General features: G+C 35.6%; 1 long non-coding RNA gene across 2 annotated transcripts in view; it reads right to left on the reverse strand.

Moving 5' to 3' along the window:
- LOC119717642 (uncharacterized) overlaps window positions 1-27,396 on the reverse strand; it is a 550,393-nt gene that overhangs the window by 399,194 nt on the left and 123,803 nt on the right. For both annotated transcript variants that reach the window (XR_011811091.1, XR_005267607.2), the window contains exon 3: window positions 23,692-23,826. This is a non-coding gene — a long non-coding RNA (uncharacterized lncRNA). The remainder of the gene's footprint in view (window positions 1-23,691; window positions 23,827-27,396) is intronic.

A 27,396-nucleotide genomic window follows, 5' to 3' on the forward strand; every position in this document is an offset into this window, starting at 1 on the left:
GGAAGTTCCACACAAAGACGCGTAAGAACTTCTTTACAGTGAGCATCAACAGAGCACTGAAACATGCTCCCAGGGAGGTTGTGGAGTCTCTTTCTCCAGAGATATGCTAAGTATTACACTGGAGCACCCACTGTCAGCTTAATAGTCTTAATAGTCTTCCCCAGCAATCATTTGGTAGCATTATGCTGCTTCATGTGGTCATATTCCCCAGTGACCTACTGGGAAAATGAAAATGCTTTTTTTTTTCCTTTGCTCCCTAAATTTATACAGAATCTTAATGAAATTTGAGAAGAATTTATGCTTCAGGTGCCATGGCTCTATGTAGCGTCTACAAGCACTGATAGAATTACTGTTCCAGCTAATAGCAGTCAGACAGAAGAGCACTGTTTGCTGTTTGTTAGCAGTCATACTGCAGCTGGCAGAAGCATGAGAATTGCTAAGACCCTTGCACATTCTGAATGATGGAAGCAGGGTTTAAAATCAAACTGCCACTTGTCAGAAAAACCAAAGACTTTGATATGTATTGTATAAACATACAGAGCCTAACTCCAATGTCAGAGAACAGCTTTAACCTCTTACATAATAAGCTCTTTAGTATTTTGTAACATCAAACTCATAGTTACCAAAATATGGTAGATTACTGAGTTATTGGCAGACATCACACACTTGTAAACTGTCCTTCCAGCCCAGAAGATTAAAATATTAATTACACAAGCTACATTATTCCTCAACTATACCCTAGGAAACAGACCATTCAAAATAAGAAGGGACAAACAGGATTAGACTCACAATGAGGATAAATCATTTTTTACACTCTTTAAAAGAAACTGAAGGAACAACCAGAGAGGTGGAGCTTTCTAAAGTAATGGTTGCTCAAAGTATCTACACTGCCAAAGAAAAACCTCTCTAAAATGGACTGGCTCCATGAACAGGCTACGTTTGGACATAGTTAACTCTGATAATCCTCTTCTGAGGAAGCACATGTGAAACCCTAGGAAGCAGAACTCTTCCAAGCAGCTGAAAGCATGAGCAATTCAGACTGGCAGCAGTGGTATGATTCACATTACAGCAGTGGTATGATTACACACTTGTACATGAGATGTACAAATATGTAAACTGAATTTATTGTAATCGATTTTAATCACAGACTGAAATAAGCACAGATAGACAAAACAACCCTTTTCCTCTCCTTCAGTTCTTAATTACAGCTGGAAAATCCACATGCATACGCCTAAGACATTATTTTGCCTGATTCCAATGGCACAACCATGCTTTTCTTGCTCCTGACAGGAGTGGACATGCCCAACAACCTTTACACCTACGCTTAGGCACTGGGGTGGAGGGCACAGGCAGACTTGTTTCTGCAATTGGAGCTGAGCTATTGAGTGGTTACTGCCATATCCACTGAGACACAGTGACTTGACTATTCATAAGAATAAAGTTCCTGGTTTCAACTATCACCTAAGATACTTTAAGGAACCCCATTTTACTTTTTTATCTGATATGGACTATGAGGTTTGCCATGGTCCAATGAAGGATTACTGTTTTTCAGCTGAAAAACGACCAACAACTCAGACACCTTTCTACTCAATTGCAAGAGCAGAGTTGACAGTACTCATTCTGCAATCATTGCTTCATATATTAGGATTTCCCCAGGAATCCACTTTGTCTGATAAGTAAGATCAGAGGTGTTCAGTACTAAAAAAAAAAAAAAAAAGTATTTTATTCTAATCATGGTATTCAGTGTGATGTCACAGGTCTCTAAAGTAAATCCAAAAGCCTGCTTTGAATACCTCGCTATTCATTACTACAGAAGCTTTTTTTTTTTTTCCATGAAGCTTTCTCTTGAAATTCAGTACATTTAAATAAACACAGCCACCAACAAATTTACCATCATAATGCAAAGTAGTAGTATCTCCAATGGAGAACTGAGGCACAGGGAGCACACATCCAACCTGTTACCAGAGTGACGGCAATGTGACAAAGGCATCCAAGGAATTTAAGCAAGCCAAATGACAGCTATGAATTCACTCTGCACCATTTATCTTGTTTTGGATAAATAGTCTCAGTTACATAGGTGTGCACTGCATTTTAGTTGTCCTTGTAATTCATTATTCCCTCAAATGTAAAGCGTATAAAGTCACTCAGAAATTCTGCTTTGAAGATGTTGCTTTTTCTGAATATTTAGCATCGTATAGCATATTGTGACTGATTTAACTGATAATGATATCACACCACAATATGTGGTGTTTCTGCAAAATAGGTCCCTGAGTCCATTCAGAAATTTTATGTCCTACCCCCGTTTTGTAGAAGCCCTATGAGTAGGGACACAAAAACAGGTTACTGAAAGAAAACCTAATAAGGAAGTCCTAATTCACAAGCACTTGGCTACCTAATTGTATGTATTGTCTTTAGCAGATTTCTATTGGCAGGTTAAATTATTCATACATCTCTGTATGACAGAGGTTTTTCCAAGGTGAATTTGACTGCAGTGGCTTGCCTTTTTACTCTACACCTTCTACAACAAATAGAGATACTATCCTACAGCAATCCCCCTTCACCAGCGTAAAGCACTTATGTCCTTATCACATATCCTCCTAATAAACAGGAAAATATATATCTGGAGGGGTTGAAATTACGTGACCCTCTAAGTTATAGAACATACCATAATATCAATATACAAATAAAAGGACCTGAGGATTTCCATACTCCATATTCATTTAGCAGTGATGTTATTCGGTGTACACAAGGACCGTTTGTATGTACACACACACCCTCATGCACACACCTGATAATGCACGTCACTGAAAAGAGCTACCCAAGCCATCTGCATAGTAAAGACCTCTTTTGAGGGAACTATCATTGGCTTCCTACTAGAATTCCTATAAATTGTAACTTCCACATACACATTTTAACATCTGTATAAGGTATTTATCAGTTTTTTGAAAGTTGTTACTGCTGTGAAATACACAGTGTTGAAATAGTACGTAGTAGAGCACAAAAGGGGGAAAAGAAGTGTGGTTTCAATCCATGTTTCTTTACACAACTCAGTAGCTCCTGAATACGTGTTAGTTTGCAAGGCATCCAATGCAACAAAAATACACACGTGTAAAGATGTTCTTTCAAATCATATAATACAAGCATATTATCTTTTTTTCTTAAAAAAAAAAATGTAAAGTGGAAAAAAAAAAAAAAAAAAAAAAAAAACATGTTTTTCTCAGTTTCTTTTAGAAGCCAAGTCCAGAATATAAAAAACATTCAAGTCATTCAAGTTGATAAGGGAATGTTTTTTATATTATGATAAAATGGAAGTAATGACTAGCTGTATCAGCTTCAGTATGTACTCTTTAAAACTGGTTGTATTGATTACACAGAAAAACTCCCTTCAACCATTTCATTGTATTGCATAAGAAAACATGTTTGGCATATATTTGGGATTCATAACTGCATTTATTACAGCCTTGCATTTTATTATGCACTTGATTTTTAAAACTCTCAAAATTACAGAAAACACCCTGATGTATTCTCCTGTTTTGAAAAGATGCAGATTACACATATATGCAGACTACTGCTACAGTTGATTTTATTTTTATAATGACAATACAGTGATAAAAGTCAAATTATCTCCCATTCTTGTATGCCTTCTTATTTCTAAAATCATTTTATCCCAGGGTTTTCTGAGTAATGGTTTAAAAAGACTCTTTAAATATTAAACATACCAAAATATTGATGGATTAAATGAGACTTAGTTTCATAATCATAATGCACAGTGCTTAGTGCACAATGTTTTCTTTGACTGTGCTTAGTACCGGCTTTCAAGAGGAAACCTTGCATTTTAAAATAGACTCAGTTTCATTACCATAGATGTTTTCTCCTTTTGAAAACATTCATTCACTCAGATACATTTATTATTATTATTTTTTTTAATTTCCCAGATAGTAAACCCCTGGTGGGATAATCTCATACAATCCATATGAAGAATACAGTTCTACAGATCAACTAATCCTGCCATTATTTGATTTGATCTAAGAACAACTTAATTGAAACAACATAAAGTTGTGAGGAGTGTTTTTTATGCACATCCTAGTTAATGTAAATGACAGTTTAAAGTAATGAAAATTTTGTATGACCAATCAATGAACCCATTCTCATATTAAGTAAATTCCTGTGTTTGAGTTTTTTGTTTTTTGTTTTTTTAATATACACACACAGAGTGCACTCTGCTTGGTCACAGATAATAATAGTTTTGTATCTGAGGAACCAAACTGTTTACAACAATTTTTTTTTTTGCAAGCAGTGTAATACACACATACACAGAGTATAAAGAGTGCTGTTAAAAAAATAAAAACATGCCAAAATCCAGCTAAAGTATCTGAGGTAATGGAAATATGTTTAAGTGGGTTTAAATTTCAGTATGTTCATCCAAGAATGTTTAGGTTTATAAAAAATAGAAATTATGACACTGCAATGATTCATCTAAAAAAAAAAAAAAAGAAAGTATGAACATCAAGACTTTATTGCCTCAGTAATTAAAGCAAGTCTAGCATTAAAGGGACTTAAGACAGAGAAATTAATAGGTTATTGAAATATATTCAAAATAATGAAAAAAGTCTAATTCAGAGGTGCTCCTGTGTTCTAAACGTACAAATATCTTATTGAATGTACTTCATGTTTTCCATCTTCTGAACAAAATGTGGGCGAAAAAGACATTTTCTACCTACATAAAGAACAGATTTTAGTGCTAGGCTTTATGCGGTCAAAGCTCCAAAATTCTCCTTGTGGGCTAGAAGATATTTTCTTGCAGAAAGCATGCCTTGTGGTGAAAAGTCTTGAGTATTTCCTAATGAGGTTTTTCTTAAATGCTTCAAGGTTGAAGAAATTGCACACCTATTTCACTATTTCAAAAAGAGGAGAAAACCTGTACTTGTAAAGGAGGGGAACTCTATGCCCTGAAATATCTTCCAGTCAAAAATCTGGTCACTGTTAGCTCCTCTGAGAAAGGATGAATCACTTCACTAACAAAAGAATAACAAAATCCATCACAATTCACTTATTTTTGAACAGTTTTGTTGATAGTTTCTGAAAACACTCATACAACTAATTTTTTCTTTATGAATGTCTACAGAATGAGAATTGCAGAGTTCTATTTACAAATACTCATGACTAAAAATACTTGCATAGCCTACTCGGGAAGGAAATAGAAACAAGGTCCCAACAAGGTATCCAAGCAACTACAGCTAACATGATATGGACAACAAATAGAATTCTTCCTTGAATAGCTGGAAATAAAATTCCAGAGTTAAAATTTTGTAACGCTGAACTGACATGTTCCACTTGCAAAGCAAGCAAAACCAGTACTATGCTCTGTGTATTGCAAGGACTAACATAATCCACTAACTTGTTTTCACCAAATTATCCTCTCTTTCCTAACTAGTGGTTTGTTTATTTATTTTTATTTGTTTTAATATATTTGCTAATGTCATGGTAATATGGGTAAGTTGTTTAGCAAGTTAGAGGATTTGCTTGCTGCTCCTGAGATTATTGAGTTTTTGTTCTTGAGACGGTGATTAATCATTCTAATATGCCACAAGTCAGTGCATTCCATACATGGAAATTATGAATCTCACCTCCATATATCTAGTGGCTGATTTTTTGCACAACAGGTATGTTGTTAGATGCTTAATATCATTTCCATGAGAATGTTTCCTTAACATTCTTAAAGCAGTTTGCCATACATTTTAGTTTACTTATTCCTACATCTTCTAGATCAAACCCTGTTACTGATGTAAATCAACATAATTTGTACTCAAATGTGAACACAAATTATTGTATATATTGTATATGTTTCAAATATACTGTATCTCATTCTAATTATAGAAGTAAAACTGTTGTGATTCCTTAATCCTGTCCCTAAATTTTGTAGCCGGCATATTACACAGTAGTAAGCCTTGACAGACCTGCATTAAATCTAACATGCACCCTATCTTTGGATGCTCCCACTACATTGAAAGAAACACACAGACAAGATGGCCCTACTGACATCTGGCTGACACATCTGATTGCTCGTGGGCTGAAGAAATTGTGCAGATTGAACAGAAACAGCATTTGGCACTGAATCTGCCAGGCCATCTCACATGGAGTATGACTCATACAGACTGTTTCTTGGACAGTAAATATACAAGTTTAAGAAGGGCACCAGAAAAGTAAATACTATTTTGGACTGGTTTCTTTTACTTGATCCCTGATTATTATTGCTCTCTTCCCAACAGTGGAAAGCCACATTAGAAATTATTGGTTGATTCTTGCTCAAACCAAAGCAACTGAAGACTGAGCAAATTAAGTGCCTCCCAGGTCTCCTTTTTGGTGACAATATAAGATCTTTTACAGAGAAATAACTGGTAAAACATGAATAATAGCACACATTTCTGGCTGACAGGTGACAGTAATGTTTTGTCAGTTTTAACTTTAGAGTGAGAGTTGCAAATGTCAGTTACTCCTTAAATTCCATGAAAGTAGGAAAGAAAGTAAATATTGTAATATACTTAGTGTTTTAACCTAATAAAGCATCACCATTTGTGATGTTGATCTGCGCAGATTTTCCAATTCACACATTCAGAATGGGTTAATTTTTCAAATCACATTGTACTCATTATGAAAAGATAAAAGAAATTCCTAAAAAATACAATTCAGATCTGTGCTCAAAAAGATCTATTTCACTTTTTGAAAAACTGCAAGCTGCTTTGGCAAGACCTACTAGCCTTGTTGCAAAAATAAAATAGTGCTTACAGGTTCAGAATTAGTTCTTACATACGCTATGTTACTTTTGCTTCTTTGAAACAAAACATTTGTTTATACTTTGTCTTCATTATCTACTAGTTATGTCTATTAAAATCAGAGCTAAGCAATAGCAAGAGAATAGTTGTTCCGTATTGGAATAACTGAGGATACCATCTCATCAACAATATACTGCTCATACCAGGGAAAGAACCCTTTTTATTTAGGTACCATGACATTTAAAACAACTGGATTCTAATTTTGCTATCTAGATTAAGAATAAGACTAGTTTCTATTTAATATATACATTAGATCATGAAAATGTATTGTTTTTAAAGTTCCATATATTCTTTAACTGAAATCATAATCCACTGTCTGTGACATCACAGCTAGTTACTGTGGAGATGCTGACAGTGCTGCAAATAGAGGATTATTACTCCAGGTAAGGAAAAAATTGTGGGGATAGATAAACCATAATAAGGGGTAAAAATCCTTTTATTAGAGAAACAGCTGCAGAAAAAAAAAAAAAAAAAAAAAAAAAAAAAAAAGTAGAAAATATGCTACAGGTGGTAGATATAGATTTTTTTTAATCAGACTTTTCTACAAGGTTCTTTCAAACAAAAGAACATATATGGGTTGTGTTAAAACAACGAGGTCTAGGGTTAGTACAGTAGGGTCAAAACATTCACTGCCTGGAAATAATAATAAAAAAAAAAAATCCTTCAGTTCATTATGCAGCATTTTGATATTGCATAGCAAGAAATCACTTTTCAAGATCAAAGTCAAATTTATTAGATTTAAGGTGATGTTTAGCACTGAGGGAAAAAAAATGTAATCATATCCAATTCAGACTAAATCAGGAGTTTGTCTAAAAATACACTTGGACAGATTTTTCTGTTAAATTATCCTTCTCGTTTATTTCTCTATCTTCATTCACCATTTCATATAACTAAGTGTATATAATCACAAAGGAAATCTAAAAAGGTCTAATTTTAATCTTGCTCTGTTAGAGTTAATTCCCACAAAAAAAATCAAAAAAAAAAATTCAAAAAAAAAAAAATCTTTTTAATGTCTTTGGGTGGAGCAGAGGTATAGTTCACCTACTCATGGCTATATAGTCCAATACACCAACCTAGGGAGATTGTAAAGGTGTTAGTTTATGTTCTCTGTCAGTTCTGAGTGGATAATTATTACACAGAAGAACCCGAAGTTGCTCAAGGGCAATGAAACAGATAAACAAATAAGGTAACTGTATCCATATAATGTACCATTTCCCCTGGGGATAGGGAGTGATTGATTGATTGATTAATTGAAGTTATTAAACCAGAATATCCACCCTTTGCCTTGTCACATCTCATTTACAATCTAGTTGTTGTTATCAGCAGAGTCATTTCATATAAATTCTTGTTTAAGATGCATGTTTTTGTTGCAGATCTGAGGATAAAAGCTAGAACATAAAGCACAGCAGCAGAATCCTAAGCTAAACAAATGGAAGAAATTTTAGATGTTAGCAATAGCAAACTAAAAGGATGATCATTGCTATTGAAATCAGTGGCAACAGAGTCAAATCACTACTTTTTGGGAACATTATAACTCAAAGATAGATCAAACTATATTTCTTCATGTTTTGTGTAGCAACATATTACACATCTTGCATCCTCAATAAAAAGATGTTATCTCCCTTCAACATGATCAGAAGAAATCTTTATGTCTTTTTCCCTTTTGGAAGATTTTAGGCTGAAAAGACCAGTACCAAAACTATATTAAGGAGAAGCTGAGAAATGAACTAATCCCAGTTCTTATTTTATTTCTCCAGCTGCCATTTTCCCCAATTTCTTCTTTTTCCATGTTTTTTTTTTTTTGTTTTGTTTTGTTTTTTAAAGTTTTCCCCATGAAGCCCAGAAGCAAGAATCTTTTTCAGCAAAAAATGGAACCATACATAAATAATTATGAGAGATAATTGCTCAGATAAAACCTTCCTTCAGGTCTGTGGCTGTGCTCTTTACTGGATTTGTATGCTTTTGTGTTCACACATACTCTTAGCACTCAGATAAACATGTTTTTTGTTGAGGACAAGAGTACGTTCTTCACACAGATCACCCTAAGTTACAGAAACTCTGGATAAAAGCAGTGAGAAATACTTCCTTGAATTGTTAAGATTATTCAGGACTTGATTGCTACTAGTGAACACTACAGACTCCCAGCTTGGATCCTGACACTCCACAATGAAACCAGCCTATTACAGCTTCACCAGCAGAGTACAGTAGCCTTCAATAAGAAAGCAAATACTGTATTTTTGATTTTTTTTCCCATTCAATCTCAAAAAAGTAAAAGCAAACACAATATAAAATGCTTCAGACTGTTTTCCGTAGGCTTCAAGTAATACTATGAGCAATGTGTCTCTAGAGAGATTAGGATGCTTATACTAATTGTGTTTAACATTTTTTAACGTTTTATAGATAAGCCAAGGGGTAACTGAAACATCTTATGCCATTATGGTATTTATGGTATATTCCCCAAAGTATAAACATTTCAGCTTGGTAAGTTCTTACTTGTATTGCCTCAGGCACCAACGGGTTTATCTTTTCCATAGTTAAAATTGTTACTTCTCAGGATCATGGAATGCTCACTTTGCCTTTCAAGAAACTAAAATCAATATGCTTTTGCAAGGTAACTGGTCTAGGGCAAAGAACGTCTGCATATTTGTTTGAGAGCAGAGGGAGTGAAAGTAGCTTTCCATAGTGCCTGAACTGGGGTCAAACGCCAGGTTAGCAAGGCAGGGGGTGATGGGTGCTGAGCTGTGTTCAGCTATAAGTTCAATTCACCTTTGCAAACAAAAATACATTAGGGGTACAGAGCTCCACAAAGGAACATAATACTAACCAAGAAAAAAAAGATTAAAATGGAATTAAACAAAGAAGACAACAAATGCTTTCTTTAGGGCTTGCTTTAGAAAAAAAGAAATATTGTCCAGGCACAGTTATAAGATGGAAACAAGGCCAAGAACCCACTCACTCTTTGTCTGTCATTTAAAGGGGCCCTCCTATTTGGAGAATCAAATTAGAAAGACTGGAAGTTTAGAACTGCTAAAACAATAAGGCCCATTGCTATATTAACATGTCAAACAATTTATATGCAAAGCCCTTTTGCTTGATTTTACAAACCAGAGAAGGGATTTGGTACTGAGCACACAAAAGGGCAGATGATTAGGGTCTATAATGGGTAACAGCTCCTCTTTGATTTGTTTCCTCAGGAGACATTATAGCTGGAAGAGAACAAGAAATAGAAATGGTATCACAGATGGGGAACTATATCTCTCAGAGTCACTGGTCCAGGCTGATTTGGAGTAGATTATTTTGTTATATTGAGCCTTTGGCCAGAATTCAGATCCTGACCAAAACAGCATATCCAACATCCCACCTCTTAGCGACTGCTGGAAAAAGACACAGTAATGGAAATAAAATGACCAAATAAAATTTTGACAAGAACAATGGAGAAGTTAAATATCTGGGTATGAAGATAATAGCTAGGGAATGTTTAATCTGTACATTAAGGTCAAATGCTTAAGTTAACAGTGAGAAACTAGAACTTAGTTTCATGACAGAAATCTGAAGCAAATTGCACTTCCTGTAAAAATTGAGCCAGAAGTAAACTGATTTTTTGTTTTGTTTTCCCCACTTGACTATTGATGCAAAAAGAAAATGAATCTGAAGAGTTTTGTGTCCAGTATGAAGCTGGAGAGTCTGTTATGAAATTTTGGTAGGGTCCTTAACTCATTCCTGGTTCAACTGACACCTTATCAACTGACAGAGGAACAACCAGCCAACAGCAGAGCTGAGCAGTCAGGCTCAAGCCTGGGCTGCTGCCAGTACTTCACGTTGCCTCCAAGATGTAGTTGAGCATTACTGCACACTGCCTTACTGTAGAAGCAGCACACACACATTCAGGGCATGCTTTGGGATCTTGAATATTCTTCAAGGTCACACTGTATCAGTGTTCTGAAGGAACTTCTAGAAAAATGAGCCATGCATACAAAGGGATGCCTAACCAAACAATCCACCTGTAAATAGCTCACATTAGTCTGGTCAAAACAAAGCTGAGACATGTGCATCTGTTTGGTTTGTTTGTTTGTTTTGTTTTATTATTATTATTTATTAAACAAAACCAAAACCCACTACTTGAAAAGACAAAACAACCAACGTAAGCTTCATTTGAACTCTAGCCACTGTTACCTGGTGAGGAAAGTTGAGAAGTTACATAGACTTGTTTCTTTACCCTTGTAGGTACATTCTCAAAATGACATTGAAAGATGACAGGTATGCCGAAGGTCCTCCAGGAGTTTACAAAGAAAATTAGAAACCTAACCTGTTTTACTCCATTTGGATATTGTGCAGAAATCTAACATGCACTCAAATGCCTCTAAAACTGCCTTCAAGTCAGTACAGGTCCAGGTAGTGTGAAAGTCACATTTTCTTGACGCAAGCTAACAAATAGGTAAGAAAAAACACGTATAACAAATAAAAATGTTACTTCTACTTGGAGCATCAACTTGCTCTTCAGCAAGTTGCCTCTGAAATTGGTTGTCTTTTGCTGTCCATTTTGCCTTGTAATAACTGAAGGATGTACTGTTTACTGCACATCTTTCATCCAAACTAAATGAATTTCAATTTGATTCCAAAGCTTATGTTGTAATATTTTCTTTTTGAAAAGACCTCCTGCTATTTTATGGTTTTGTGTCTCCTGCCCACATTTGAAATAAGTTTTCATGAGCATTTCAAGGCTGTAGATAATGCTATACGCAAAAGAGTTGCAGTAATGATATGTTTGGCTTGTGGAGGGAATCCGTGGGATGAAATGTGGATTCACCTTGTCATGCATTGTTGTGAAGATGGATCATGACTGGGTTCCTTCCATTCTATTGATGTTATATTTTTACTGTCTGGAACAAAAAGTTACATTTGTGAAATCTTAACACTTTACAGGCAGAATAAGTACTAATACAATGATTATGATTCCTACGAACAGGTAGGAATGGCTGCAGAAAGACACTAGGTTTCTCACTGAAAAAGACATGTTTGGCTGGGTTGGCAGAGCATGATGGAAAAAAAAATCCCAGTCCCACATCCCTCTCAAAGCCTCCCACTCCCTTTTTACCTTGTCTCTACCACTTGTTATGGACAACAACAGTAAATAAGTTTCCATAAGTAACTTTCCTTCTAGCCTGAATTATAGAAAACCTGGTGATCCTTAAGACACAACTACAACTAGTATTACCCACCTACAAGTTTCTGCAAAAATTGGGGGCAGAAGGGAACACAGCTAGAAAATATGGAATGGAGCAATGCCCTAATGTATCAGTATGACATAGAGCTACAGAAAGTTCTAGATAAACTATTCAGAATCGTTTTGTTAAGGAACAAATGCAGGAAAGAGTTTCAGATCTCTTCCTCATATACATAGCTCTCCTCTTTGAAAAGCACTTTTCCTACATTAACATATATTTAAATGCAACTGGACACACTGCTATCAAATACATGGTGTACATTTCAAACAAATGGCACAGCCAGAGCATATGTAGCTAACCAACACAACTATATTTAGAAAGAATTTGGTAAACTACTGCTTTCTTTTAACAATCTATTTTTACTTGCATGGTCCATGGCTTCTAAAATATTAATAAAAGACCCAACTGATATTAAAATGGAACATTACTAGCTTTCTAAAACTTTCGTTGTCAACAATAGTGGTTTGTCTTTTTTCCCCTAACTTTTTACCTAATCTCATCATTTAAGTAAATGCCTAATTATATATGCTAGAATTTTTTTCCATTGAAATGCATACAGTTCAATATGATTTTTGTTTGCAAGGGCTGCCTGGAAATAACCTCTTGTTGTTATTGTTATTTTTTGTTTGTTTTGGGGGACAGGATGGTCTTTGTTAACCATTCATGAGAGTACAGCAGTTACTACCTATAAGGCATTTTGTTCTCAGTAAACCAAAATAACTATCTTCAGATGCATCACAGATAAACTACTACTGGTAGTCTATTTAAGTCTGACTTTAAAAAGGAACAGGAAAAGGAAAAAAAAAAAAAAAAAAAAAAACTTCAAAATCATGGCAGATTGCACTTTTATGGTACTTATAAGATGAACTTATCCTCACTGCAATATAGCCATTATATGGATTAGGTTTGAAGTGGGGCAGCAAGGTCTGTTTCAGAACTGCATTATCTAAAGTACTATAAAGTATTTTTCTCCTTTCACAACTGGTGACAAAAACTTTTCAAATTATTTCTTCTCTACATATGCATCTAGATAATGTGTCATTTATCTGCATTTTCTGAATATTCCAAGGAGATGGCTAATGCTGTTTATTATATGCTGGTTTATTCTACCTTGAATATTTTAATAAACACAGTATAAACCAGATCTGTGTGGGACACATTAACATTCAATTACACAGTAGCCCAGTAAGTAGAGAGAAGCAGGAATTAAGATGTAAGCAGCTGTGGTCTATATATTAACAGTGTCACTAAAACACAAATCAGAGCTATCATTCACAGGTTCAAATTGTATCACAGATAGAAAAAAAAAAATAATTAAAAAACAGTAAACAACTCAATGAGACAAATTATTCTAAATAGCATATGACAGAGCATTGATTTTTAAACTGTTTATATTATTTTTAAACTGTTTAATAATACCTAAGAATATGGATATTTACAGAATTTTAACAGAATTAAATTTTTAGTTATGTATAATAAAAACGTGGGACAAAACACAAACCGCTTAAATTTCCCAGTGTTCAGTGAATGATCAGGTTCATGGTATAACCTATCAGTCCTGGCCATTTCATATTCTATAATGTTGAGAGAAAAATTGAATCTGAGACATCGGAATAGATACAGCACCTCAGTCAGGTCTCAAAAACTGTAAGACAGGCATTTCAGCACACAGGTTCTAAACATACCCTTTCACATTCCAGTTTTGATATGCCTTATACTCTGGAAATGTGGAAATACAAAACAAAGCTCTTCATGGTAAGGCTAAGATGAAGAGGTGGAAGGATGAACAATAAAGCGAAACAATTCAGCACATGCAGAATTTGGTTTCTGGTTTCTTTTTGAATTAAACTCTACAGTATTCAGTATACTAGAGCCCCACTACTCATTTGTGATCATAATTTAGAGAAAGAGAAACACAGACTGCTAAAATGATATTTCTACTTAAGAAGAGAATTGCTGATTTGAAGAAGCATGGTCAGAAAGAGATTTCCATCTAAAAAATGTACTTTGCTCCCTCTTCATAAAAACACACTTGAAAAAAAATATGTAATATATAGTTGGGATGTGAGTGATTTTTCATGAGAAAAAAAGTACTTATAGACAGAATTCATAAACTTTGGGAGTTGATGTTTTTTTTTTCAGGATGCCCACTTGAAACCATGCTTAAGCTCTTAAAAATCAAATATCATCAGATGACCTCTGAGTCATGACATGCTGTGTGATAACACAGAATATGTGCAACTATGTTAAAAAATAAATAAATAAATCCTGCACCATTATTAAAAAAAAAAAAAAAAAAAAACACTGGCAAATTGCCTGAAAAAGGAAGCCAAAACCAGAATGGATTGAGAAAACAGAACTTTTTCCATACAACATCTGCTCAAGTGATTTTAATACTTCTTCTACAGATAAATACTTCATTTTTCACTATAACCAATTCAACACTTTGCAGGAACACTGAAATATTTCTAAATAATTGCTGAAACAGATTTGATGGTAAAGTGAAGGGTGAAGGAGATGAACAATTAAAATAGAGTCTTTTAGAGGGAGTCAGGCACAGCTAATCAAGCAGTAAGATGATGATACATTCACTTTCTATTGCATATCATCCACATGACTGTAATATTTTCACCTGAACCAAGGCACTCTTTCACTCTAATAGATTGTTTATTTTCTGGCTGGTTGTAAAAGAAAATATCCATCCCTTTCAGCCTCTTCAAATTGTTTCAGGGCAATTAAGTTCCTGAAAACCCAGAAACAAGACAAGAATTTAATGCATTAATAGAGACTGAATAAGCACTGATTTTACTCATGGTTGATATAAATAAGACTTCAGTAGCTGGAGAATACCAGCCTGTATTTTAAACCTTGTTCTCACACAGACATGAATTAAAGCAAAATTTGAAACAGAAACTCTCAACACAATCTATGATGTTTTCTTTGCTGATAAACTGGCCAATTTTATTTTGAAACAGAGACGAGTGTTTTCAGTGCTGAGCCTTCCACACCACAGGTATGCAGAGGGTGCAAAAGAATCAAGGGAGTCTGTTCTTTCGTATTCTAAACTCAGTTTTGTATCTTAAGAATAAACCAAGGGAAAAGGACAATAACTTGCCATATAAATTTACTGCTCATTAGCTGGAGTTTCTGCAGACCTTTTATACTTTATTCCCTAAAGAATACTGACTCACATATACAGCCCAAAATATCTGCAGTCTCAGCCTCAAAAAAAAAAAAAAAAAAAAAAAAAAAGATAGAGAAGTCACCTAATCATATGTGGAAAGAATAAATGTCCTTGCAATACAGCGCGATACTAAAAAAGAACAGAACACCATAAAAATGAATTCTGCAACTACTAACTACTAAGCGCCATCTCCTGTCATTAAATCTAAACCTGGTTTGTTACAATGGTCTATGCCAAGCACAAAAGCACCCAGTGCAGCACAATGAACAGAGCGCTGCCTGCAGTTGACATGAGAAACCTGGCAAAAGGAAGAGGCTACGATCATGTGGGTCCTCAACTGCACTTTACTGATGCCTGAGGAGAGGCTTCATTTACAGCTTACAGCCTGAAGTCCCTCCCTGAAGGCAGCCTATCTCTGAAAAACTAAGCAAAACTTATGCTTTTCTTTAAAAGCACAGCCAGATGAGGAGAAAAACATTTATCAAGCACACTGATGGTGAATACCTGTATAGTTAAAATGATCAAATAGATGAGTGTGGAAAAATAAAAGGTGGGGTTTTGTTTCCTTGTTTGCTTGCTTTTCTCAGCTAAAGGATTTACTCCTGCATCTCTTATGAGGAAAAAGTTGTGGCTACCTACTAATACCCTGCCCTGGCTGGAAATAATTGTATTGCAGTCATACCACTGTGCAACAAAGAGAAATTTAGAGCATATGGACTACAAGAAGGGAAAGTGGTCAGGGCATTTATCTGTGCATATGATCATCTCAACCTCTACTATAACATATTTTTCACAAAGCACTCACTGGAAGAGGGACAGTGCCCCAGCTGTTCCTCTTCAGAGGGAGTGCAAGGAGAGACAACCCTTATATTTTGAGACTCTCACTACTGGCTACTATCACAGTCCCTCCTGATTGTACTTAATAGGACCAAACAGACTCTTGAACCTTTGCTTTAAAAACACAGGGGACAGAGCAGGGTTTGTAAATGAGTTTTCACATAAGTAATACCAAGAGGTCAGCAGGGTGTGGGGGATTGCTGAGGCTAGGTACAAAGGAGGCTTCTCTTTCTCTTACTCCATTTCACAGTTGAATTAAATTTGCTGATTATTTATGATACATTTGAAGGGAATGAACAGTGTAAAGAACAAAGAACTACAGTTTCAAACTCAGTTTTAGATAACCATGCCACTCGACTCTAGCAATGAAACTCTGATTTCTTTCAATCTGCATTGTACGTGGCAAACATGGACAATCAAAAGTCAAAATAGAGTTTTGAGGAGCTGGCTTTCTCCACAGATATTGAAAAGCCTTTCACATAAATTTGAGCAATATGGAGATGACCTGGCAATGCTTGAGCAATAATGCACCATATTTATAGGCAATTCTTGAAGAATGAGATCCCAGAGATACTGTTATTATCTTTACTTTCCAATAACTTAGCTCCATTATTCATCTGCTGTGAGTGGATCATTTCCATGAATTCATTTGCATCACAAATCTAAACCTTTTCTAGTTAAAGCTTTCATATCATTTTTGTATGGTTCTGAAATTAATGCAATAATTCCTAATACAAAATAAAACAATTTTGCCTAGTGTTTTGAATTACAAAAGCAATATATTCAGCCTACATGTTTCAAATGAAGGTAGGTTACAATAAACTGATAAGCATTTTGAAAATCTCTTCTTAAAGGATTTGCACATTTAAAGATACTTCACAATGAGATATGTTGGTTCCTGTTTGCAAACAACAGCAGTGACACAATTTTCATGCTATATTAGATCCTTTCTTTGCAAGTATCTGCAGGCTATTCCTTACACTACCACTGTTACCCTTTGATAGGGCCTTCTCCAAAGAGAATGGTATTCAATAACTTCAGTGTAACCATCTTAACAGAATTGCACAATAGTCATTATTTCTGTTTGGTAAGCAATGGGAAAACAACACAGCCAAGAACAAAATAATTAGTAACAAATTACTAAGCACTTGTTCTTGTATTTCACAGCACATACCTTGCATAAACTGGGACACAAGTAGGTAACCAACGTTGGCACAAGAAATTGAAGACCTGAGCTACAGTGTACTTACTAAAGAAAGAGTAAACCTGGTCCTTCCTTCTTCTGTACTTTGACCAAGGAGAGGAAAAAAGTATCACTTCCTCCACATTAAGTGCAAGACCAAACCCTCTGTGTGCTCACCTGTTCCAAAACACAGCTGTATCAGGTTGCCCCAAACTGCCTCTGCTCCCCTCATTTGGAGTCTTTTCCTGAGTCCTAAATTCTTACAGGACAGATAAAAGAGAAATAGCTTGTACAACCTGATACCTCAGTTAGCCTTGCACCCATGGTTCTTTCAAAGCCTCAAGAATTAAAAGGAAGCATCACCAGTCTCTTATAAGTATCCCAGATAAAACCAGTTAAAACTGAACTCATACCTCTGCCCAGAAGGTTATTTGTTACAGCACTGAGGCTGCTGTGACAGAAGTGACTGACATTTCCATTCCAACCTACATGAAGGCAAAGCCACTGCTTAGAACATAAACCCCAAACCCACAACTCCACAAACAAGCCAGGTGCGCTGTCATGTAAACCCACAACAAGAAAGGGCAAAGGCCAGGCTTGCAAAGAAAGGAGACAAAGAGGGCAGGGAAGGGAGCTCACGCTTCTGAATTCCCTGGTCATTTATCTTCCAGCTCTGGCTTGTGAAAACAGCCCCTCAGAACCAGGACAAAGCAAACAACTGCAGATAGCATCTTCGAAGGTTAGGCTCTGCAGCAAGACTCACAGGAGGGTAGAAATCAGAATCGAGCAGGTGAACGCTGCTGGGTTCTGACACACTGACGCAACCAAAAAAATAAATAAATAAATAAAAAGAGAGAAAAGAGAGAGCGAGCGACAGATAAAACATTAGAACTCTTCAGAAAATTCCAATACATGCAGTTGTTTTTCATCAAACCTACCTTGCAGCTATTGCATCTTAAATATTGTGGTACTAACAACCTGAGAGTGAAAATGATTACCGGCACACTGAAACTAACTTCATCGATTTTCCCTGTCTAAGCAAAGTGCAATGCAAAAAGGGTAATCAAACAAACAACCTTAACTGTGAAAACAAAATTGGATTTTTTAAATACTGTCATTTTTATTAATCTGAGGTGATATTACTTAGCTGAAGATTGCTCTTTCATTTACAATAAATGTTTTTTCAAGTTAGCATTCCCTATTTAACTGAACAAAGAGTTATTTTTAAAAAAAAAAAAAAAAAAAAAAAAACAACAACAAAAAAACACTGCTGTATTTCAGACAAAAGCTATTTTTTACCATGAAGTCATAAAACGCTGTGAAAGGAGTTTACAATGGGAGCATTGACATCCCCTTAACTGCAGCAGCAGCAGCTAAGGCAAATGTAATAGGGAAAATTTTCAAAGATAAGAATCAAAGCGTTTTATCAAGGTTGTTCATCCTCTTACAATCTCTACTTCTACAAACCTTTTAATGTAGAAAGTCACCTGCTGGACAGAAACGGTGGTATGAATCTGTGTATAAAAGCATTTTTCAGTTACATTCTGTGCCTGAAATGCCAACAGGATTTCTTCTGCAGATTTTCTTTTTAATGATTTTTGGCTTAAATGATGGGTCTAAAGTAGGTTGAGCCTTTTTTTTTTTCCCCTTTTTCTTTTTTTTCTATTTTTTCTTAAACATACTAAAATGTATTCAGTGTAATAATAAAAGTATGTCTTGTTCTCAAAAACACATTCGAAGTGACACCACTGAAATGGCATGTCTTACCATAGTTTTACACCACTGAAGCTTGAATCAGAACCTGATTCTTGAGTCCTTGAATGTTGCTGTTAGCCTGACCTTGGAAATACTGAGAATAAGCAAGATCTGGGCAGACATACATTTTCAAAAAGTGCAAACAGTTTCAAGAAGAAAGGGAAAAGGTATATTTTAATGCACTACCAAACTGAAAGCATAACTTTGAGAATTCAGGACTGAGTAGATCAAAAATATGACTATTTTCTCCCTCCAACCCCCTTGAGTTTGCTGATCCATAGCTCAGTGTCACAACAGCACCTGCTCTCCCAGAGGCCCAAACAGTGTCACTCATGGCTCGGCTCTGGCCAGCAGCGGGACCCTTTGGAGCCGTCAAGAATCTGCTCCACTCTGACATGGGGCAGCTCTGCTCAAAGTGGTCATCCCTGCAGCCCCCTGCTACAAAACCGTTGCCACGTAAACCCAATACCACTCCTCCCATAAATTACAAAACATTTTATTGGAAGCTCTTTGTCCTCAGAGTGAGAAGCCTACAAGGCACATGCAGAGGGAAAAAAATCTTTGTTTTAATGAAGAGCCTTTTTTAAAAAAAAAATAAAAAAAAATCTCAACCTACCAGCTACCATGTTGAGCATGGAAGAATTTCTCTATTAAGACAATACTAAGATGTGCATTTTCAGTACTCTATGTTAGGGAATAGATTTATCAATACTTTCCATGTTCCCATTGGCAAAAATCTAAATTATAAATTAATATTAAGCAGATTTTTCACAGATTGAAATAACACAATTGTAACATTGCAAAATACTCTTCTTAACTCGATGCAACATTTCACTTCATCTATCAGTGCAGGTACAGTGTTCCAGGGAAGCTGTCCTATGTTTGCATCATCTGCTCATTCTCAGCTGATATCCACTGGTTCTTCCATCACTTGCATCATGATGAAATGTGCTGTGACTTGTGAGAGCCCCACGTGTGCTTCTCAGATATTAAGTATTCTGTTTGTGATGTGGTTCTCATAGTTGCTTTTTAATCTGGTTTAAATCTTGGTGCATAGAGCAACAAGGAGGCCGGTGGGACTTGGTGAGAAGTGTGTCTGGATGTCATTGCATCAAATAGCAGATGACTGGCAGAAAATCCAGGACCTGAGTGTAGTGACAGGCAGAGTGCCCAGACCATTACAAATGCAAAGCAAAGGCCAAATTTTCCAAAACTCTACTTCTGCCTACCATTATCTACCCTAAAAACAGCCCATTCGCCAAAGAACTTGCATTTCCTACCCAGTGTTTGCTGAAGCTTCCTATACTGCTGAATATTCATTGTAGCATCTGATCATTTCTGAGGACATAGTAATACATAATGAAGAAGGCTTTAATTAAGATTTCCCCCAGCAATGAGCAAGCTAGGGACCAGCTGCACCACTTTTGGCTTTCCAGGCTCTTTGCTGTGAGGAAGACATGCCAGCCACGTCAAATTTAGGCCAAAGGAGAAAGGAGAGACTTTAAGGAACAAAAATGGCTCTGCAAGTGAGTCATGAATTTCTTAAATATGTTTCTTCCTCATTCTGTACCAAAACAAAAAAACTTTGTATAATTTGCTGACAATATATTTTTTAAGACAATTTCAAAATTCCAGAGAATTTATTTTCTTCTCCCCCCCTCTTTTTTTTTTCCCCTCCATTCATTGGGACTCCTTTTAACAGGAAAACCAGTACTGTAAACTGAAAGACCTGACATACTTCCACAAACTTGTAGCATTAGTCCTAAAGCAACACAATGCCTATTATGAATAATAAAAGCAAACAAGAAATCATAATCTGAAAATAATGAATTGGCCCTAAAATTAATAGGTACATAGAGTGAAACACAGACTACGCTACACCCCCAAAATCACTAGCAGAACAGGTATTGCAAAACAACTTTGGTTGCTTCTTTACAGGAAAAGAAAAACCTCCGTGCACATAAGAAGGCAAATTTCAGCTCTTTCTGGACTGATCTGCAACAGAATAAGTGGTATGAGACCCCCAGCAGAAAAAAAAAAAAAAAAAGAACAGCTCTGTTGTTTTTTTTTTTGTTGTTGTTGTTGTTTTGTTTTAATAGCAATCAACATAAAATTACTGGTCCAAAGTTAGTTGTTCGAGATGACCACTGATGTAACTATATTTTCAGAAACAATTTTTTTTGAACAGAAACAACAGCAATGAAGCAAACAGCAGAGAGCCCAGGCTATAAATTTACACCTGCAGTTTTGTCCTTACAATCACCCATGACTGCCAAAAATACTGCGTGTAGCAAAGCTCATATGCATGAACTCACTGAGAAAGACATAGACCATCAACTTGCTGTTTTCAAACACAACACATTGTAGCATGGATATTTTGCAAATGCACTTCACAAGATCAGAGAACAACCATATACAAGAATTTAGTATCACACTCCATAGAGAAACCATTTATAGTGAAAAAATTAATCCTGTTTGCAAATGTCTGAAGATCATAAGAACTGCCATATATTGTTTGAACAAAGGTCTACTGTTAAGAAATGCTACAGAAATGAGAAAAATGAGAACAGTATATCCTTTCAGATAGAAGTTTAGAGAATTCCCAAGGCAGAGATTATAGTAGCTGAAGATTGCATGTTCTTTAAAATGCACAAACAGGCATATTCATTACAGCACAAACCAATGAAAAACCATTTGAGCCTATTCACATTTCAGATCTCCATCATACCATCAGACAGGGAATTCCAAAATTTCATTATGCATTTATGAAATAGATATTTCTTCTGTTGGATTTTAAACCTGCTGCCTGATTACTTTATTTAGTATACCTTCATCCTTGCTTTACATTAACAAATAAAAAATGCTGCCTTGTCTACAGCATTTATCATTTATTAGACCTTCTCCACAACCGTAGTCCTCTCTTTTCTAAGGAGATGGTATACAACCATTTAATTAGCCCTCAACAAGAAATTCTTCCATGTCTTTAGTTATTATTCTTAGTTATTATTTATTATTCTTAGTTATTATTCTTTAGTTATTATTCTTGCTCTTTGTAGCTCTAGTTACTTTGGGGACTTTTACCAGTCTTGCCTGTAATATTTAAGGTAACAGGGTCACCTAGATTTCAGAAGGGTTATACTCAACAGTTTTGACTTGACAGTTTTGTAAAAATGTTTGCCTCTTCAACTAGTGTTGAGACAACAGTTTTATTGGACTAATCACAACTACCATAAAATCTCCTTTTTGAATGGTAACTACTAGGTTAAAATGCATCTTTAGTTACATGTGTTCCCTTGTATTTACCAAAATTGAATTTCATCTGTCATTTCATTTTTAGTTTCACAAAACCATGTTTTACCTCTTTAGACTCGACTTTACTTTTGACTATTTAAATACATTTAATCAATCAGCAGTCTGTATCTCATGATTAATCATCACCTTCCAAAGTTCTTTACAAGCATGCTGAATAGGATCTGTATACAAGCAGCCAGATTGAAAACCCTTCATTTGAAATTCAGGTTCCCAAAGTTTCAGTGACACCCTTACAGTGAAGATACAAATCTCAATTTGGGATGATTCAACCTGGATTGCAGGTCTCTTACACCATTCTACACTGGAATTTAAACTTGAGAGCTAGTGAAGCACAGGAAATCTTTCCAAAACTGGTTCAAGTTCGCTGAAGCAGAACTTGAAGTTCACAAATATCCTTGAAAACCTCACACATTCTAATGGCAGCAATCACAAAAGATGAAATGCAGGGACAACTGTAGAGCTCAAATCACAGATTTTAGATATCTAAAATATACACTAAGCAGATACCATAGGCTCTCTGTCCCTATGTTTGCAAAAGGAGTTACAACATTCTGAAGTTAAGCATAAAATATGTAACTATTCTCTGAACGATAAAGATATGGGTTATAAAAAATATAAATTGTATTTTATTTATATTAACTAATTTGGCCAACTTCAACCAAGACTAAACTAACTGAGAGGTTTATCAGCACATGTAACAAGAACTGGCAGAGAATTTTTTCAAATTTAGAATAATATCTATAATAAAAAATTTTAGAGAGAGAGAGAGAGGAAGGGAGTGGAAAAAGAGATGGGGGAAAGAAGAGAGCTGCATTTCCAGAAACAGTTTTAAAAGTGAAATCCCTCTGGTCAGTCTCTGTGCACTGTAACAGACTAATAACATACCATCACCTCACAAAGATTTGACTTGACATTGTATGTTCCCTTCCTGAAACAACTGGGTATAATCATATTCTGCTCCCAAAAATACAACGTTTGCTGATAATGCAGGTAACAATCAGAAATGGATGTTTCTAAGCCTATGCCCATTTAGGAATCCTCTCTTGACAGCAAGTCCTACCCAGAATAAATGTACTTTACTTTTAATACCAATTAATTCTCATCTTATACTCCTTATTATATTGTCTTATTATAGTAGTTACGTGGGCTTGCTGAATGCCCTAATTTTTCCTTACTCACAGACATTTAAAGCAAGCTTTTTGAAACGTGTGAGCTTGCCAAGCTGAGTAGTTCCTCTGTTTAACTAATGTATGCGCTCACCTGGCTTTTCTATCTAAGCTTCTACAGCTCTGCTTAAGAGTTAAAAACTGTAATAAAATTGAAATATGTTAATATAAAAATGAAGAATGGGATTTGTCTTACCATATTAAGAAGATTAAGCAATGGCTAGATAGTCCCGGACCATTTAGGGTTTAACTTCTACTTGTCAAAGCAGCTTCCTCATCTCTATAAAGACACTAGATTATAGCCTTTTCCCAAGGTCAGGGTACTCTGCTTCTGCAAGTGAAAAACATGAAAGAGATTTATTAGGCAGCAACATACATCTATGCATTTTATCTTTCTGCAGTACAAAAACAGCTAGGTGATGCTTGAAGCAGAGTTTAAGAGGAATTCAGATGAATTATAAATGATGATAAAGTCTAACTTGATTCAAAACTGATGGGGTTGCATCATTTAATATTGTCAGTAGTGTGTGTTGCTATTTTTTAAACAGCACTTTTTTTTGTATGAACACATGCCATACACCATCTATTAGCAAGATATCAGCATACATCAGACCTTTCAGTTGGAAGATCATAAGCACATTTTATATTATAATAAGTTTTTAAAGTTGTAGTCAGTTTATAGGAAGCAGTTGAAGTGTGAACAACCATGTCTAGTTGTAATGGCCCACAGAGATGCCCATGCGCCGTGTGTATGCACACACACAAATTTCTGCTTGTATCATCCTTCCTTAAGTAATATTAAATGGGTAAATAACAGTAAAGGTAAGGAATCTTTTTTCTGACAGTACTTCAAACGACACATAATGGAGTGGCAGGTATACAGAGAAAAATTAAATAGGTAACATAGTGGTTTGGCAGTATATACATAGCATATGTGTATATAAGGTAGTATATAGTTCCTTTTTACATAAGGAACCGGCAACATATTACATGAGGGGAATTCTCAGATCATTTTAGAGTATATCAAAAGAAATTCATAATAATAACATAACAATGTTATCATTCACATCATTTGTCCTATGGCGTTCTGAAGGCAAGGTCAATGTTATGACTGGCTGTACTGCTCTACGTCATGCCTCACCTTGCATGTGACTGGAACATTAAGTAAAACTTGAAGCTTGCAGACACTGCATCTTAAATGTTAGTATTGACCAAACCCTTCTAGTCCATTTATTAAAAGAGAACAAATGTTTTTAAGCAATAGAGAATCTAAAGTGCTTAGCAGATAAGGAATATAATTAGAAAAATATGCTCCTTGATCTATTTTGTTAGAAAAAAATAAGTATTCAAAGTTTTAAGACAAATTTTGTAGGCATATTTCCCACAATTTCAGTTCCTCTTGATGTCTATTTTCCTTTTTCCTCGCAAGTATTCAAAGCCAGATTTGGAAAATAAAAAAAAAAGGGCGGTAGGAGCAAACCCACTCAGCAGATGATATAAAAAATGTCCCCATGAACAAACTGCACCAAATATGTAAGTCTGTTTTCAAATGATCCAAGGCAGCCTGTGTTTATTATGGAAGCATAACACTTACACAACAAAGAGTTAAGCTATAATTTAACACACACTCAGTATTATCACATCAACCTAGAAAGCAGATTCTGGCAGGAAAAGTTGTGTTTTCTGTCTCGGTTTGCCTCTGTTCAGCTCTCTAGGAATTATCAGTCCCCTAGCCCTGTGCTTCCAGCTCCCCACACCTAAGCACTGCAGGAGCAAGGAAGCGTTCTTCATTCCTACCCAAGGTCCTAAATGCGAGTTTATAACTCTGAGATTCCATGGGCTTTATTTTCCTAGATTTTGGTTTATTCATAATGTGTACATGTATATCTCTGGATATTCTCATAAAATTCTACTGAGAATTTTTATGAGAGGCTTTATTGCTCTGGCAATATAGAAAAAAAAAAATCCAATGTTCTCAAATTCTCAATCTGGAAAATTCTTTACTAATTGTATTTGAAACATTAACCTTCATGAGTTATTCTGGCATGTACCTGTAAGCAAATGTATGATATTTACAGAACAAGGAACCCAGAGTGCAGGACCTGTACAGATATTCTTTGATTTGTACTAGTGCAGCTAGAACAAAAATGCTACTTGACAATTATATTTTGTCCTAATAGAAGTGGACCTCTTCAAATAGACTGCAGAAAATTGGAAGAAGTTTGGTATGATAAGATTTCTCCAATGAATGTCACGATACAATGTTGTACATATCAAAGGACAGAGTTTTAAGTGCTTTCCAGTTATTTGCTATTTCTTGCTCCTTCTGTGTTAGATGCAGTTTTGCTCATCATCCCTTGCTTGAGACCTGTTTGCCCCCAGTTCAGAATATCTCCATAATACGTCTGTCTGGATCATGTACTTATCACAGCATAATGTTCCTTGGAATCAAAAATTGTCATCCAAACCCTTGTGTATTGTTTAGGTTGACACAGGCTATTTAAATGGTAATAGCTGCAAATTCTCACATATGGCATTTCTCCCAAATATGCTATCACTCCTCTCTGAAACCATCACCAGTGGTTATCTCAAGCTGAAGGTTAGACAAGAATATTAAAATCTTTAAATTGGATTAACCAGTTTGATCAAAGTTTGACAGTTTCATGAATATCAGCATACCAGCAAAACAGGACTTGAAATGTCAAAAATAAAGCCAGGTGCACACTTTTGACTATTTAGGGGATCTTAAATGCTACTGGTTTGAACTTTGGCTTCAGTGCTCAAAAATGAATAATGTATTGATTAACCTGACAATGACAAGGAAAAGTTATGGATTCAACTAGACCTGAAATGGAATTTTGCTGAAATGAATTGCATCTACAGACCCAATCTAGACCATTTTATATCATTTACACCTTAAAACATATTTTGAAACAAAACTGTAATATTAAGAATAGGCATAAGTGAAAGCATTCAACTTTTCCAGTTAATAGTTGATAAGCTGATAGAACAAGTCTCATGAATGTTAATAAATGTATTTATTAACAGCTCTAGCCTTTTTATATATGCATTAAAAGGGGGGGAGGAGTGAATGGAAGGATAACCATGCATTTCACTAAACTCCCATCACATTTACATCTCAGTTGAATGAGAGCACCTCCAAAGACATAAGAATCATGGATAGACTCTGACCCACCATGCTGGAAAACTGATTTACCCATGGTGACTCAGAAAAACCTTCACCTACTGCAGAACTGTGACCTGCAACCTTTAAGTATTTTAGTGATTTTCACCCATGGAGACTGAAAGGCCAGCTGGATTTAGTTTCCATAATTTCACAGCAATAGGGGCTATTTTTAAAAGCCTCATACACACAGACTTATTAAGAATGTACATAAATGTACATGTACATAAAGCAAACTCTGAAGACTAGAGTCAAAAAAAGTGAAGACACTATCAAAAGCAACCAGTAAGCCAGGGACTCAAATTCTTGAAACCCATCAGCCTGTGGTTGTGCAAGCACTGTATGTGCCAATGCAGAGGGTTTATCTCCTCCTGCATGTAGCTTGCACAGCATCGAACTTTTTCCTGGTTTGTGGTTGACACCTGGTTTGCCTGACAAAGCTTTAATGGTTAATGTTGATTTAGCTGGCACACTTAATGGAGGAATTTGTTATGAAAAATATTTTAAGTCTTAAAGTACCATTGGGTATGTAACAACCATCTCATTTACAAAACACTGGTGCCTGCTGAAACCCACATCACACAGCAAAAAAAAAAAAAAAAATCCACCTTTTGAACAGATTGGTAAATACAGATTAAAAATCGCATCAACTTCTACAGTTCTTTCTGCCAAGTTCTCTTGGGCAAAACAATACAGCTCTACTGATTCACAGTATTT

This window comes from Anas platyrhynchos, chromosome 8 (assembly GCF_047663525.1).
Source record: "Anas platyrhynchos isolate ZD024472 breed Pekin duck chromosome 8, IASCAAS_PekinDuck_T2T, whole genome shotgun sequence".
Lineage (NCBI taxonomy): Eukaryota > Metazoa > Chordata > Aves > Anseriformes > Anatidae > Anas > Anas platyrhynchos.